Raw genomic sequence first — 17,171 nt, 5'->3', positions numbered from 1 at the left:
CTATGTCTCAGTGTCATGAAAGGCCTGTGTCCTGGGCTCCCCCAGGGTGGGTAAGGAGGTTTTCATTGTCACATTCCCATCTCCCTGAGCCTTTGAACCGCTTCCTCTATGTTAAGCCAGCGGAGCTTGGGTACCTCCAGCTCGCTCACTGCGGGCATCCTTTGATCCATGTTTCAACCGACCAGCCAGTTAGAGCTGTTCCAAGTCCCCGAGCTGCAGCCTGGAATGCAGCCTCTGCTTGGTGGTCACGTCTGCACACCCGGCCCCTCCACCTCCACGTTCCTCCCCCCATGCCCACACCCAGTGTCCGTTTCCACTCACACCCCCAGGTGTCTATCTGTGTAAATCAGAGAGGTCAAGGGGCTCTTCTAGGGTGTGGCCCGTCTCCTCCTGTGTCACACCGTGGGCCTCACCTTCAGCGGGCTGCTGGGCTGTGAGTCTTGTTATAGGTCCAGAAGCAAAGGGAGGTGGTGGGGGAGGGTCCCAAGGAGAATCAGCACTGACTTGCCTTGCAGCTGCCTTAGGGGAAGTCCTTACCCTTTCCTCAGGCAACGCAGCTTAATGCCCTGGAGGAGGTGGAAAGGCCAGTGCCATGCCGCCGGGGGCGGGAGGCTGCTTCCCCCCGGGCAGGGACGCTGCTGCCGCTGGGGCTGGGAATGTCACTTATGCTGGTTGCGGAGAGACTTTTTCCATGGTAAAAGAAGACTCAGTATTTCAGGGTACAGTGTCCCCAGCTTCATTGAGGCCTCCCTCCCAGGTCCCCATTCCAACTTACCAATTATTTCTCAACCGAAGCCTTCCCTTTATCAACAGACACCCAGCAAGGCCGAGAGCTGCGTGACGAGGGGTTGCTTTTGACTTGCAGCAGTTTCGACCCTCTGGCTATAGGACCTAGGTTCTCCCGAGGGACACACCTAGTGGCTCTTAGATCATTTATGCAGTGCTTGAGCTGAGAATCCAAATACCTGATCTCATTCTTTACCTTCAACACTTTGTCCAGCAACATTAGGCGTAACCAGCAGTTCATTCATTCCTTCATTTTCCGCAAATGCTCCAAAGTATCATATACACAGCCTCTAAGTTCCTTGCCTCTTAAAAGTGGCTGCTCACTTTGGGAGGCCGAGGTGGGAGGATTGCTTGAGCTCAGGAGTTCAAGACCAGCCTTGGCAACATAGTGAGACCTCATCTCTACAAAAAATAAAATAAAATAAAATAAAATAAAATAAAATAAAATAAAATAAAATAAAATAAAATAAAATAAAATAAAATAAAATATAAAATAAAATAAAATAAAATAAAATATAAAATAAAATAAAATAAAATAAAATATAAAATAAAATAAAATAAAATAAAATAAAATAGTGAAAGGATCACTTGAGCCCAGGAGGTTGAGGCTACAGTGAGCTGTGATCGTGCTGCTGCACTCCCACCTGGGTGACAGAGAGAGCCCCTGCCACAATAAAAAAAGTAAGGAAATAAAATTAAAAAGTAGTTGCTTAGGAGTACTTAATGCAGGTATTTTGCATGTCTTTATAAACAATTTATGCCATGACTATCGGTGCTCTGGGTGCTATTGGAAGTAGAGTCCTTAGCATTTTTAAGTTTGAACGGACTAGAGACCCAATTCCAGTAACTCTAAAACCAATTTAGAGAACTCATCCTTAAAATTCTGTCCCCTCTAGAACCACTCCTAGTACGTAGTAGGGATTACCCAGAGAGACAAAACCAGTAGGATGCAGATAGACATAGATATAGATGTAGATATCAAAACTGATAGAGCTATATGAGAGAGGATTTATTATGGGAATTGGCTCATGCAATTATGGAGGCCGAGAAGTCCTGCGATGTGTTTCCTGCAAGCCAGAAAACCAGGGAAGCCAAGAGCATGGCTCAGTCCAAGTGTGCAGGACTCAGGACCAGGAAAGCTGGTGGTGTAACTCAGTCTGCAGATGATGGCCTCAGAACCCGGGGGACACTGGTGCAGGTCCTGGAGTCCAAAGGCTGAAGAACCAGGGATTCCGATGTCCAAGGGCAGTAGAAGATGCGTGTCTCAGCTCCAGGAAAGATAGGTAGGTAGATAGATAGAGAGAGAGAGACTGAGCAAATAGACCATTGACCTTTCTGTTCTATCTGGGCTCTCAGACAATTAAACAGTGCCCACCCACATCACGTGAAGATACATCTTCCTTATTCAGTCCATGGATTCAAACGCCATTCTCTTCTGGAAATGCCCTCACAGGGATGCCCATAGATAATACTTTACCAGCTATCTGGGTAATCCTTCAAGTTGACAACCAAAGTTAACCTTCACAGGGTCATATATATTTTGTTAAATTTATTCTTAAGAATTACGTTTTGGGGGTTCTGTTGTAAATGGTATTTTTTTTTTAACATTTCAGACTTCAGTTGCTCATTGCTAGTATATAGGAAAGTGATCGACTTTGGTGTATTAATGTGTATCCTGGGTCCTTGCCGTAGTTGCTTTTTAGTTCCAGGAGTATTTTGTTGATTCTTAGAGATTTTCTAGATGTACAGTCATGGCATCTGCAAATATAAACAGTTGTATTTCTTCCTTTCCAACCTATATACCTTTTATTTTTCTTTCTTGTCTTATTGAAATAGCCAGGACTTTGAGTCCTGGTGAATTAGGAAATGTGATGCCTCCTCTTTGGTTCTGCTTGGTCGACATTGCTTTAGTCATTTGGGGTCTTTCATGGTTCTGTAAAAATTTTATCATTGCTTTTTCTGTTTCTGTGCAAAATGCCACTGGAATTTTGATAGAGTTTGCATTGACTTTGTAGATCACTTTGGGTAGTGTGGAGATTTTGACAACATTAATTCCTATGATCTATGAACACAGGATATCCTTCCATTTATTTGTTTTCATCAGTTTCTTTCATCAAAGTTTTAGTTTTCAGTGTACCTATCTTTCACTTCCTTGATTAAATTTATTCCTTAGTATTTTATCTTTTTTGATGCTATTGTAAAGAAATTGTTTTCTTAATTTCTTTTTTGGATAGTTCATTGTTACTGTCAAAATACAACCAAATTTTGTACATTGATTTTGTATCCTAAAAATTTACTACATTGATTAGTTTTAACTTTTTTTCATGGAGTCATTAGGGTTTTCTATATATGTAATCATGTCATCTGCAAACAGAGATAATTTTACTTCTTCTTTTCTGATTTGGATGCTTTTTTTTTTGTTTTTGCTTTTTTTTCTTACCTAATTTCTCTGGCTAGCACTTCCAGTGTTATGTTTAACAGAGCTGGCGAAAGTGGACATCTTTTTTGTTGTTCCTGATCTTAAGGAGAAAGCTTTTCACTTTTTATTATTGGGTATGTTGTTAGAGGTGAGATGTCGCATATGGCCTTTATTGTGTTGAGGTACATTCCTTCTATACCAAATTTATTGATACTTTTTTTTTTTTATCATGAAAGGGTATTGAATTTTGACAAATAATTTTTCTGTATCTATTGAGATAATCATATGATTTTTATGTTTTATTCTGTTAATGTGATGTATCACTTTTTTGAGTTGCTTATAGTGAATTATCTTTGCATCTGAGGGATAAATGCAATTTGATCTTGATGTGTGACTCTTGTAATATGCTTTTGAATTTGGTTTGCTGGTAGTATTCTGTTGAGGATTTTTGCATTTATGTTCATCAGGAATATTGGTTTGTATTCTTTTCTTGTAGTGTCCTTGTCTGTTTTTCATATCAGGGTAATACTTGCTTTATAAAATGAATTTGGGAGTATTCCAAAAATTCAGTTTTTTGGAAGAGTTTGAGAACAGTTGCTATTAGTTCCTCTCAAAATATTTGGTAGAATTTACCAGTGAAGCCATGAGGTTCTGGGCTTTTCTTTGATATGTGATTTTGATTACTTATTCAATCTCCTTACTTGGTCTGTTCAGATTTTCTATTTTTTTATGATGCATTCTTAGTTAATTGTATGTTTATAGGAATACATCTGTTTCTTCTAGATTATCCAGTGTGTTAATATGTAATTGCTCATAGTGGTCTATTATGATCCTTCGTATTTCTGTAGGATCTGTTGAATGTCTCCTTTTTCATTTTTATTTATTTTAGTCTTATCTCTTTTTTTCTTCATCTGGCTAAATGTTTATCAATTTTGGTTATCTTTTCAAAAAAAACAACTCTTAGTTTCATTAATCTTTCCCAGCTCTGCTTGTTGTTTTCTTCCTTCTGCTAACTTTCAGCTTAGTTTGCCCTTCTTTTTCTTTTTTTTTTATTTTTTTATTTTTTTATTTTTTTGAGACGGAGTCTCGCTCTGTCTCCCAGGCTGGAGTGCAGTGGCCGGATCTCAGCTCACTGCAAGCTCTGCCTTCCAGGTTTATGCCATTCTCCTGCCTCAAGCTCCCGAGTAGCTGGGACTACAGGTGCCTGCCACCTCGCCTGGCTAGCTTTTTGTATTTCTTAGTAGAGACGGGGTTTCACCATGTTAGCCAGGATGGTCTCGATCTCCTGACCTCGTGATCTGCCCGACTTGGCCTCCCAAAGTGCTGGGATTACAGGCTTGAGCCACCGCGCCCGGCCTTCTTTTTCTAGTTCTCTGAGGTATAAAGTTAAGCTGCTTATTTGAGGTTTTTCCTTTTTCTTTATGCAGACATTTATCACTATAAAGTTCTCTCTCAGAACTGCTTTTGCAGTATCTCATAAGTTTTGATATGTTGTATTTCCATTTTCATGTGTCTGAGATATTTTTAGTGTCCCTTTTGATTTCTTCTTTGACCCATTGGTTTTTAAGGTGTGTGCTGTTTAATTTACATATATTTGTGGATTTTTCCATTTTCTCCCCCTGTTACTGATTTCTAATTTGATACCAAACTAGAAACTGGAAATGGTTGGAATAGATGCTTGATATAATTTCAGTCATTTTAAATTTGTTAAAGTTTGTTTTGTGGTCTAACATATGATCTATCCTAGAGAATGTTCTGTGAATACTTGAGAAGAATGTATATTCTGGTGCTGTTGAATGGAATGTTCTGTGTATGTCTGTTAGGTCCATTGGTCTAAAGTGTAGTTCAAGTCCTATGCTTGTTTCCATACTGATATTTCTGTCTGGGTGATCTATCCATCATTGAAAGTGGGATATTGAGTTCTTCTACTATTATCATTGCATTGCTGTCTATTTCTCCTTTTAGCTAGTTATATACTTAGGTGCTTCAATGTTGGGTGCATATATGTTTAATATTGTTATATTCTCTTGGTAAATTGACCACTTTATCATTATGTAATAATCTTTTTCTCTTGTTAGTTTTTGATTTAAAGTCTATTTTGTCTGATATAAGTACAGCTATCCCTGCTCTCTTTTGGTTTCCATTTGTATGAAATATCATTTTTCTTCCCATCGCTTTCAGTCCATGTATATCCTCAAAGTTGACGTTAATCTCATGTAGGCAGTGTATACTTGGGTCATGCTTTTTAAACACATTCAGCCATTCTGTTTTGTTTTTTAATTTAAAGGATGAGATCTCACTATGTTTCCCAGACTGGACTTGAAATCTTGGGCTCAGTAATCCTCCTGCCTTAGCCTCCTGAGTAGCTGGGATTACAGAAGTGCACCACACTTTGGGTATTCTATGTCTTTTGATTGTAGAATTTGATCCATTTACATTTAAAGTAATTATTAATAGGTGAAGACTTACTATTGCTGCTTTTCTAATTGTTTTCTGGATGTTTTATACACCCTTTTTTGTTTTCTTCCTTTCTTATTGTCTTTCTTTGTGATTTGATGATTTTCTGTAATTGTATGTTTTGATTTTGTGTAACTACTATAGGTTTTTGATTTGTGGTTATCAGGAGACTTACATTAAACATCATATAACAGTCTATTTTAAGCTGATAATAGCTTAAGTCCCATACAAAAACTACATTGTTCCTCTTCCTTTCCCACATTATATGTTTATGATGAAGTCTGCAGATAAATTAGTAGGATCTATGGCTTTTCTTACCTTCTCCCAGCTTCTTGCAACCACTTAGCTGTGCTGATCACCTCAGTGTTCTGAGTGGGGTGAGAAAAAGTGGGCCTCTTGGGCAATTAGCCATATGGCTGGGGGCGGGTGGCCTGGTGCTCACTCACTTTCCCCTGTGGAAAGGTCATGGACCTAATAGATTTCTTTTGTCACTGAGCTATGTTGCCTTGAAAAAAGGGTGATGTGGATAAAGTCAAACTGTTCTTTTACCCTCTTCAATGCATTTATTATTAGATTTTTTGCTATAACAGTGCTAGAACTTCTCCACTGGACTCCTGGACTTCCACACAGATACTCTCATCTATAGGTAGTTGAAACATCAATGCTTTTGTGGAGGGATGACGGTAGAAATCTTCTATTCTGCCACCTTACTGACTTCACTCTTTTTAACTCCAGTTGTTCTTTGTAAGATACTTTGGACAAGATCACTAAAATCTTGTCACAGAAACTGGATATACCTATGGTGGCTACAGCCACTTCTTACATACTTGGAGAGCTAATGTCCTCCCCCTTCAGAAAAGTGGAGTAGAGGAGAAGAGGAGTAGTGGAGAAGAGGAAGACAGGGAAGGGGAAGAAGAGAAGGAACAGAAAGAAGCCAAAGGGAGAAAAATGCTAAATAAATTTTCTGCTTCAATTGATATGGTTATATATTGTTTTCTTTAGTCTGTTGATGTGTGGATTACAGTCCACACTTTTTAAATGTTGAATCCATTTTGCATATCTAGAATAAATCCCATTTGGTTGTATTTCATAATTCTTTTTATTTATTATTCAATTCACTTTGCTAATTTTTAGGTCTTTGCATTTATATTCATGAGAGCTATTGGTCTATAGTTTTCCTTTCCCATAATATCTTTATCTGAGTTTTGGTATTATGGTAATGCTGTCCTCATAGAATGAGTTAGAAAATCTGTCACCTTGACTTTTTGGAAGAATTTGGTGTGACTTCTTCCGTAAGTTTTTAATAGAATTCACTGCCAAAACCCTTTGGGCCTGGTAATTTCTTTTTAGAAAGGCTACTATTATTAATTCAATTTCTTTAATAGATACAGGGATATCCAGATTATTTATTTCACCTTGTGTAAGTTTTGGTAATTTGTGTCTTTCCAGAAGTTGATCCATTTCATCCATGTGAAATGTGTGGGTATAGAGTTAATTATAGAATTTCTTTATTATGCTTTTACAGTCCATGGGATCAATAGTGATGACACTTTTTCATTTCCGATATTGGTTATTTGTGTCTTTTCTCTTTTTTTCTTACCTAACCTAGCTAGAGGTTTATGAATTTTATTAATATTTTCAAAGCACCAGCTTTTATTTCTGTTGATTTTGTTTCTGTTTTGAATTTCATTGATTTATCCTCTAATTTTTATTAAATTTTTCTTCTGCTTGTTTTAGGCCTAAGGTGGGAGCTTAGGTTCCTGATTATCTTTCTAATAATATTCAGTTAATGCTATATTCAGCATTGACTTTGCTGAATCCTACAGATTTTGATATACTGTATTTTCATTTTCATTTAGCTAAAAATGTTTTTAAAATTTCTCTTGAGACTTCTTTCCAACTTGGATTATTTAGAGGTGTATTGTTTAATTTCTAAATATTTGGGGATTTTTTTTTTGCCAGCTTTTTGTTTTTTATTTCCAGTTTAATTCCACTGCGGCCTGAGAACACTTTATACAATTTCTATTCTTTTCAATTAGTTAAAGTATGTTTTATTCCAGAATGTGGTCTATCATGATGAATGTTCTACATGAGCTAGAGATTGATGTGTATTATTCTGTTGTTGGATGAGGTGGTCAAAAATGTCAATTAGAACAAGTTGGACGATAACTGCTGTTCAGGTCAACTTTATCCTTATCTATTTTCTGCCTTCTTTTTTTTTTTTTTTTTTTTTTGAGATGGAGTCTCACTCTGTTGCCCAGGCTGGAGTGCAGTGGCCAGATCTTGGCTCACCGCAAGCTCTGCCTCCCGGGTTCACGCCCTTCTCCGACCTCAGCCTCCCGAGTAGCTGGGACTACAGGCGCCGCCACCACGCCCGGCTATTTTGTATTTTTTAGTAGAGACGGGGTTTCACCGTGTTGGCCAGGATGGTCTTGATCTCCTGACCTTGTGATCCGCCCGTCTCGGCCTCCCAAAGTGCTGGGATTACAGGCTTGAGCCACCGCGCCCGGCCTATTTTCTGCCTTCTTGACCTGTCAGTTACTGGCAGTGGGGTCTTGAAGTCTCCAACTGTAACAGTAAATTTGTCTATTTCTCCTTGCAGGTCTATCAGCTTTTGCTGCATGTATATTGGTGCTCTGTTGTTAGGTACAAACACATTAAGGATTGTTGTATCTTCTTGGAAGTCTGGTTCCTTTATCATTATATAGTGCGTTTTAACCATAATTTCAATTTTGTTTTAGATGTAGGGGTTGCCTGTGCAGGTTTGTTACATGGATATGTTGCATGAACCTGAGGTTCAAATGGTCTCATCACCCATGTAGTGAGCATAACATCCAATAGGTAGTTTTTAAGGCCTTACCCCCCTCCTTCTCTCCCTTCTCTGGTAGTCCTCAGTGTCTGTTGTTCCCATCTTTATGTCCATGTGTACCCAATGCTTAGCTACCACTTATAAGTGAGAACATGCAGTATTTGGTTTTCTATTAATTCACTTAGGATAATGGCCTCCAGTTGGGTCCATGCTGCAGAGGACATGATTTTGTTCTTTTTTATGGCTGTGTAGTATTCCATAGTGTATATGTACCACATTTTCTTTATCTAATCTACCATTGATGGGCACTTAAGTTGATTCTATGCCTTTGCTGTTGTGAATAGTGCTATAATGAACATATGAATGCATGTGTCTTTTTGGTAGAATGATTTGTTTTCCTTGGGGTATACAACCAGTAACGGGATTGTTGCCTGGGATGGTGGTTCTGTTTTCAGTTATTTAAGAAATCTTCAAACTGCTTTCCATAGTGGCTGAACTAATTTACATTTTCATCAACAGTATATAAGTGTTCTCTTTTCTTTGCAGCCTTGCCATTATCTGTTATTTTTTGACTTTTTAAAAATAGCCATTCTGACTGATGTGAGATGGTATCTCATTATGGTTTTGATTTACATTTCTCTGGTAATTAGTGATGGTGAGCATTTTTTCATGTTTGTTGGCCATTTGTATGTCTTCTTTTGAGAAGTGTTTGTTCATGACTTTTGCCCATTTTTTAATGGGGTTATTTGTTTTTTGCATGTGGAATTAAGTTCCTTATAGATTCTGGATATTAGACTTTTGCTAGATACATAGTTTAAGAATATCTCCCCCATTCTGGAGGTTGTCTGTTTTTTTTCTGTTGATAAACAGATAAACAGTGATTACCTTAGCATTTACAATATACATTTTAAATTAACCTAAGCCCATCTCCAAATAACACCATTTCACTTCGTCAGTAGCACAGATACCCTATAACAGATTAGTCCTGTGTTAGTCCATTTTGCATTGTTATAAAGGAATGCCTGAAACTGGGTAATGGATAAAGAAAAGAGGTTTAATAGTTCTGCAGGCTGTATAAGAAGCATGATGTCATCATCTGCTTCTGGTGAGGCCTCGGGAAAGTTTTACCCATGGCAGAAGGCAAAGAGGGAGCAGGCATGTCACATGGCAAGAGAGGATTCAAGAGAAGTGCTAGACCCTTTTAAGCAACCAGCTTTCACATAACTTATTGCTGCAGGGAGGGCACCAAGACATTGATGAGGGATCCACTCCCATGACCCAAACACCTGTCACTAGGCCCAACTTCCAACATTGAGGATCACATTTCAACATGAAATTTGGAGGGGACAAATACCAAACTATATCAAGTCCCGATTCCTCCTCCCATCCCTTATAACACTTGTCATTTATTTTACTTACCCATATGCTGTAATAACCCAATGCATTCTTACTAATGTTATTTTAAACAAATAGTTATCATTAGATTGATTTAGCGTAAGAGAAGATCTTACTTTTACCTTCATTTATTCCTTCTCTGATGCTCCTTTTCTCTTTATGCAGATTCAGGTTTCTGACCTATAATTTTCCTCTGTCTAAAAAAAATCTTAACATTTCATTCGGGTGTGGTGGTTCACACCTGTAATCCCAGCATTTCTTGTAGGGCAGATCTGGTGATAAATTCCTTCCATTTTTGTTTGTCTGTAAAAGTCTTTACTTTCTCTTCACTTTTGGAGGACAGTATCACTGGATATAGGGTGGATGCAATGACTAACACCCATAATCTCAGTGCTTTGGGAGGCTGAGGCAGGAGGATCACTTCATCCCCAGAGTTCAAGACTAGCCAGGGTAACATAGTGAGACCCCGTCCCTACAGAAATAAAATATAAAAACATTGTCAGATGTGGTGCAGCACACCTATAGTCCTAGCTACTTGGGAGGCTGAAGCAGGAGGATTTCAAAGTCCAGGAGGTCAAGGCTGCAGTGAGCTATGATCACACCACTGCACTCCAACCTGGGCAACGGAGTGAGACTGACTGAAAAAAAAATTTTTTTAATGATAGCCTAAGAGCTCTGAGAATTAATGTGAATTGCAGGACACATTTATCATCAACACTTTGAACATACTTGTGGCCCTGGTTCCTCTCAGGACTTTAAAAATTATTTTTATACAATTTAAAAATTATATGTAAATATGTACATATACATACACACATATATACATATATATGTATACATATATGTATACACACATACATACATATATGTATGTATACATATATACATACGTATATGTGTATATATACACACACATATATATAACTGGATATAGAATTCTAGGTTGGTGGTATATGTCTTTCAACACTTAAATTATTTCACCTTACTGTCTTCTTACTTGAAGTTTTCTGACAAGAGGTCATTGTAATTCTTATCCATATTTCTCTCTAGGTAATGTGGTATTTTTCCTTTCGTGTCTTTCAAGAATTCTTGTTGTCTTAGGTCTTCTCAGATTGAATATAATAAGTCTATGTGTAGTTGATGGTTTTTTAATGTTTAAAAAATTCCGCTTGGTGTTCTCTGAGTTTCTTGCATCTGTGGTTTGATGTCTGTCATTAACTTTGCCAAGTTCTAAGCCATTATAACTGCAAACATCTCTTCTGCTCCATTCCCTTTTTCTTCTCTTTCTGGTATTCTAACTACAAGTATGTTACATTTTTAAAATTTGCCTCAGTTTTTAGTTGCTCTGTTCTGTTTTTTTCTTTTTTCCAATTCCTCTTTTTTCCTTTGCATTTCGGTTTGGAAAGTGTCTATTGATCTGCCTTCAAGCTCCTCAATTCTTTCCTTAGCCATGCTTAGCCTATTGATAATCCCATTGAAGGCATTCTTTGTTTCTACTAAAATGTTTTTTTATTTCTAGCAGTTCCTTTTGATTCTTTCTTAGGATTTTCATATCTCTGCTTGATTACCCATCTTTTCTTATATTTTGTCCTTTTTTTTTCATTAGAGCTCTTAGCGTGTTAATCATAATTATATTCAATTATCTATGTGATTCAATTCTGACATCTGTGTCATATCTGAGTCTGGTTCTGTCACTTGTTTTGTCTTTTGAAGCTGTGCCTTTTCTTATCCTTTGGTGTGCCTTGTAAATTTTTTGTTTATCAGGTAATAGAAACTGAGGTAAACAGCCCTCTACTCTGAGGGTTTATATTATTCTGATAAGGAGTCAGGTATGTTAGGGAGAATATTGTTCTATAATCTTCCAATTAAATGTCTTATAGTGAGCCTGTGCCTCTGGCTGAAACCTTCACAAGTATTTCCTAGTGGCATAGCTTTTGCAACTTGGAGGTGACAGGAGAGCTAGAAGGGGCTGGAGTTGGGGAAATGCCCTTCACCCAGGTGGGATAAGGCTCTGGAAACATCTTTCCCCAGGAGAGTAGTCCTTTGTTGTGGAAATTACTCTAGGCCTGTTTCTCCATGATTACTCTTCACCCTTGTCCCCTACCTGCCTCCTACCAGGCTCTTCTGGGCTCTTTCTGGGCTCTTCACAGTGAGAAACTGGTATGGTTCCTGGAGGTAAAATTCATGAAAGTATGGAGCCCCCAAGACTGCACACCCCCAGGATCTCTTACTCTCAGGGTAGCCTGTCTCAGCAATTGATCAGAATTACCATTTAAACATCTGTGTCTGTTTGTGTCTCCTGTGGCTTCTATTCCCAGTAAGCCAGTCTTGGCCACAACTCTCTGGACTTATCCATTTCCCTGATTTCAGGAGAGTGATTTGCTCTGCAATCTCAAGTCTCTGATAAGTCTGAGAAAGCTAGTGATTTTCAGGTTGTTCTGCTTTTTCTTGTGGAAGGATGGGAACTCTTTACATGTTTTGGGTGAAAATAAAAACCCATTCTTTTTTCAAAATTTTTTTGTCCCTCCCTATTCTTTCCTTCAGGCCCTCTAATTCCATGTATATAGGCCACTTGAAATTGTCCCATAGCTCAGTGATACTCTTCCCATTTTAAAAAAATTATTGTTTTTTCATTTCATTTGGAATATTTTCTATTGGTATATCTTTAGCAATCTCATCCAGTGTATTTTTTATCTCAGACATTGCTATGTTTATACTGACAGCTCAATTTGGTTCATTCTTATATTTTTCACATCTCTCCACATCTCTGTTTAGCTCTTTGTACATAGGGAATGCAGTTACAGTAACTGTTTTAATGTCCTTGCCTGCCAATTCTAACATTCATGTCTGTTCTGGGTTTGTCCAATGGGTTGATTTTTCTCCCCATTATGGGTTGTATTTTCTTGCTTCCTTGCAGATCTCACAATTTTTTATTGGCTGCAGATGTTGTGAATTTTACCATGTTGGATACTGGATACGTCTGCATTCTTATGAACACGGCTGAGCTTTGTTCTGGGATGCAGTTAAGATACTTTGGAACAACTTGTTCCTTTCATATCTTGCTTTTATGACTTGTCAGGCAGGCCTGGAACATTACTACATCCAGGGCTAATTATTCCCCACTGCTGGGGCAAGACCCTTTTATTGGTACCCTACCCAATGCCCTGTGAATCATGACATTTTCCAGTCTGGCTGGTGGGAACTGGTTCTTCTCCCAGCTCTGCATAGGTCCTGGGTCCTGCAGCCCAGACCCCTTTTAGTTGGTCCTTCCAGGCTGGAGTCATTCCCTCCCAGGCCTGTGATGAGTATATCCTGCTGAATATTTCAGGGGGAACCATCTGGAGATCTCCAGGGTTCACTCTTTGTACCACTCTCTTCTCTGCCTTGCAAACTCTAGCCACCTTGGTCTCCCCAAACCCCCAACTCCATTTCCTCAACTTGGATTCACTGGGCTCTGCCTCAATTTCCCTCCCTGTGTTGCAGTCAAAAACTCTCTCAGGGCAGCAAGACAAGGCAATTGTAGGACTCATTTTGTTTTTCTTCTCTTGGGGATCACTGTCCTTCTTTGCCCGATATCCTTTCTTGAAAACCAGTGTTTCTTTTTTTTTTTTCTTCGATCTTTTTTTTTTATTATTTTGGTTGAGAGGGGAAACCTAGTTCCTGTTACTTCATCTCTGCCAGAAGTGGGTGAAAAGCCTTGGAGAGTGTCATCAGTTTTGACTGATTTTCTGGCTTTGGAGTGAAGGCAGGTTCAGGGACTTCTACTTGTTCTTTCCTGCCATAATAGGTCTTACCACAAAGGTCAAGGAGCTGATGAAGGGGTCTGCCTGCTTATGGGTCCATGTTGATTATTTGTGTAGGAACTGGGGGAGTAATCTTCAAAAGGGTTCATGAACATAGCCCACCCCATGAGATAGACCTGGGCTCCACTTATTACCCAACTCCCCTATGCTGCTTCTTTAATGGGGGGCCCATGATGTCACTTGAGGCCCCTAGTACCAGTGTTATGAGTGTTATGCAGACTCCATATGCAACAGGCCTGCAAAGATAGTTGTGTCCCTCAGTTATCAGCTGTGATGATCTGATTCAGTGGCTGTAAGTCCCTTGGGGAAAGGACTGAGGACATACCACAGATTGCATTTGGTATGCTGTTTCAGGGTCCTGCCTCATGGGGACCCAGCTTCTGTTTCCATTGATGAGTCTGGGTCTGAGAACTGGCTGAGGTCTAGAAATGGTCAACGGGTCAGGAATGCATTTGAGAGAACGATCTCAGCCTCAGGTCATCCAGTCTTGACCCCTTGTTTGTATATTAAGTGGTCACTTGGTTGGTTGCCCACCTGTCCCCTCTAGGAGCATGATGCTTTATTACCCTTCTCAAAGACCCCTGTGGGTTAGGCCAGCTGGTGCCATTTCCTCTTTGCTGCCTGAATTCACTTTCCATGGCTGCCATAACTAAGTACCATAGACTGGTGGACTTAAAAACCAGAAGTTTATCCTCTTCAGTCCTGGAGGCTGGAATCCAGGATCAAGGTATCACAGGGCTGGTTCCTCCTGAGGCTTCTCCCCTTGGCTGGCAGATGGCTGCTTTCTGGCTGTGTCCTCACAGGGTCCTCCCGCTGTGTGTGTCTGAGCCCTAATCTCCTCTTCTCACAAGGACATCAGTCAGGTTGGATTAAAGCCGTTAGAATTTGGATGTTTGTCCACCCCAAACCTCATGTGGAAATTTGATCCAATGTTGAAAGTGGAGGTCTAATGGGAGGTGTTTGGGTCTTGGGAGCAGATCCCTCATGAATGGATCAATGCCCTCCCAAGTAGAGAGGGGCAAATGAGGTCTCACTTTATTAGTTCCCTTAAGAGCAGGTTGTTAAAAAGAGGCTGGCACCTCCCTCCCATCTCTCTGGCTTGCTCTCTTGCCATATGGTCTCTGCACACACCGGCTCCACCTCACCTTCCACCATGAGTGGAAGCAGCCTGAGGTCCTCACCAGCAGCAGATGCAGGCACCGTGCTTCCTGTACAGCCTGTAGAACCATGAACCAAATAAACCTCTTTTATTTATAAATTACCCAGTCTCAGGTATGCCTTTATAGTAACACAAGTGGACTGAGAAAATTGGTACTGAGAGTGGGGTGTTGCTATAAAGATACCTGAAAATGTGGAAGTGGCTTTGGAACTGAGTAATGGGCAGAGGTTTAATGAGTTTGGAGGGCTCAGAAGAAGACAAAAAGATGAGGGAAAGTTTTAAGCTTCTTAGAGATTGGTTAAGTGGTTGTGACTAAAACGCTGATCGACATGTAGGCAATAGAGGCCATGCTGGTGAGGTCTCTGATAGAAATGAGGAACTTACTGGGGACTAGAACGAAGATCACCCTTGTTAACCCCTAGCAAAGGTTGCAACTGCATTGTGAACATGCTTTAAGGCTTTGTGGAAGGCTAACTTTAAGAGTGATGACCCAGAGTATTTCGTGGAAGAAATTTCTAAGCAGCAGAGTGTTCCAGGAGTATCATGACTACTTTTAACAACTTACAGTCAATACGACAGCAAAGGAATGACCTAAAAGTAGAATTTCTAATAAAAAGGGAAGTAGAGCATAAAAATTTGGACAATTTTCAGCCTGGCCTGTGGTAGAGAAGCAAAGAACATTTTCAGGAGAGGAATTCAAGGTCCTTTGGGACTCTGCTTGCTAGAGGGATTAGCATGACTGAAAGAAGGCATAGTGCTAACAGTCACAACAATGGGGAAAGGGCCCTGAAGGCATTTCGAAGGACTTTGAGGCCACCCTTCCCATCACAGGCCCAGAAGCCTAGCAGAACAGAGTGGCTTGGAGGGTCAGGTCCAGGGTGCCACTCCTGTGGACCACCTTGGGATTCTGCTTCCCACATCCCAGCCACCCCAGATCCAGCCATGGCCCAAAAGGCCTCAGATACCACTTGGGCAGCCGCTCTGCAGAGCATGAGGCATGGGACTTGCTGGCTTCCATATGTTGTTAAGTCTGCAGGAATCCAGAATGCAAAAGTGCTGGAGGCTTCCAGGGTGCCACTGGAACTGCTGCTTCCCACATTCCAGCCATTCCAGATCCAGCCATGGACCAAACGGCCTCAGATACTGCTTGGACAGCTGCTCTGTGGAGTAAGAGGCATGGGACTTGCTGGCTTCCATGTGTTGTTAAGTCTGCAAGAATCCAGAACAGAAAAGTACTGGAGGCTTGGCCGCTTCCATTTAGATTTCAAAGGGTGTATTGGAAAGCCTGGGTGCCCAGGCAGAACCCTGCTGCAGGGATAGAGCCCTTCAGAGGTATTCTTCTAGTGGAACTGTGGGAATGGGGCTGCCATAGGGACCCCAGAATTACAGAGACACTGGCAGTGTGCAATCTCAGCCTGGAAAAGTCCCAGGCATTGGACTCCAACCTGTGAGAGCAGCCACGTGGGCTGGGCCCAGCAAAGCCATGCGAACAGGGCTGCCCAGAGTCCTGGGAGCCCACCCTTTCTTCCAGTGTGGAATGTGGGACATGGAGTCAAAAGAGATTTGGGAGCTTTAAGATTTAATGTCTGTTCTACTGGGTTTCAAGCTTGTGTGGGGCCTGTTCTGCCTTCGTTTTGGTCAATTTCTCATTTTTGGAAGGGGAATGTTTACCCAATGTCTGTTCTACCGTTGTACCTTGGAAGTAAATGACTTGATTTTGATTTTACAGGCTCATACCTGAAAGAAACTTGCTTTGAGTCTTAGATGAGACTTTGCACTTTGGACTTTTAAATGGATGCAGGAACAAGCTAAAACTTTAGGGGACTCCTGAGATGGGATGATTGTATTTTGCATGTGAGAAGGACATAAATTTGGGGGGACTGGGGAGGAATGCTATAGTTCAGATGCTTGTCCCCCAACCTCATGTTGAAATTTGATGCCCATTGTTGGAGGTGGGGGCCTGGTGCGAGCTGTTGGGGTCATGGGGATGGATTCCTTGTGAGTGGATTAATACCCTCCCTGGAGGAGGGTGAATAACTAAGTTCTCACTTTGAGTTCCCATGAGCACTGATTGTTAAGAAGAGCCCAGCACCTTCCCTCTCTCTTGGTTCCTCTCTTACCAAGTGGTCTCTGCACACCAGCTCTTGCCCTCCTGCCATGCGTGGATGCAGGCTGAGGCCCTCCCCAGCAGTCGATGCAGGTGCCGTACTTCCTGTACAGCTTGCAGAACCATGAGCCAAATAAACCTCTTTTCTTTATCAATTACCTAGTCTCAGGTATTCCTTTATAGCAACACAAACAGACGAAGACAAAAGCCCACACCAATGACCTCATTAGGACTCT

This window comes from Chlorocebus sabaeus, chromosome 1 (assembly GCF_047675955.1).
Source record: "Chlorocebus sabaeus isolate Y175 chromosome 1, mChlSab1.0.hap1, whole genome shotgun sequence".
Classification (NCBI taxonomy): Eukaryota; Metazoa; Chordata; class Mammalia; order Primates; family Cercopithecidae; genus Chlorocebus; species Chlorocebus sabaeus.
Note: the sequence above shows the minus strand (reverse complement) of the source record.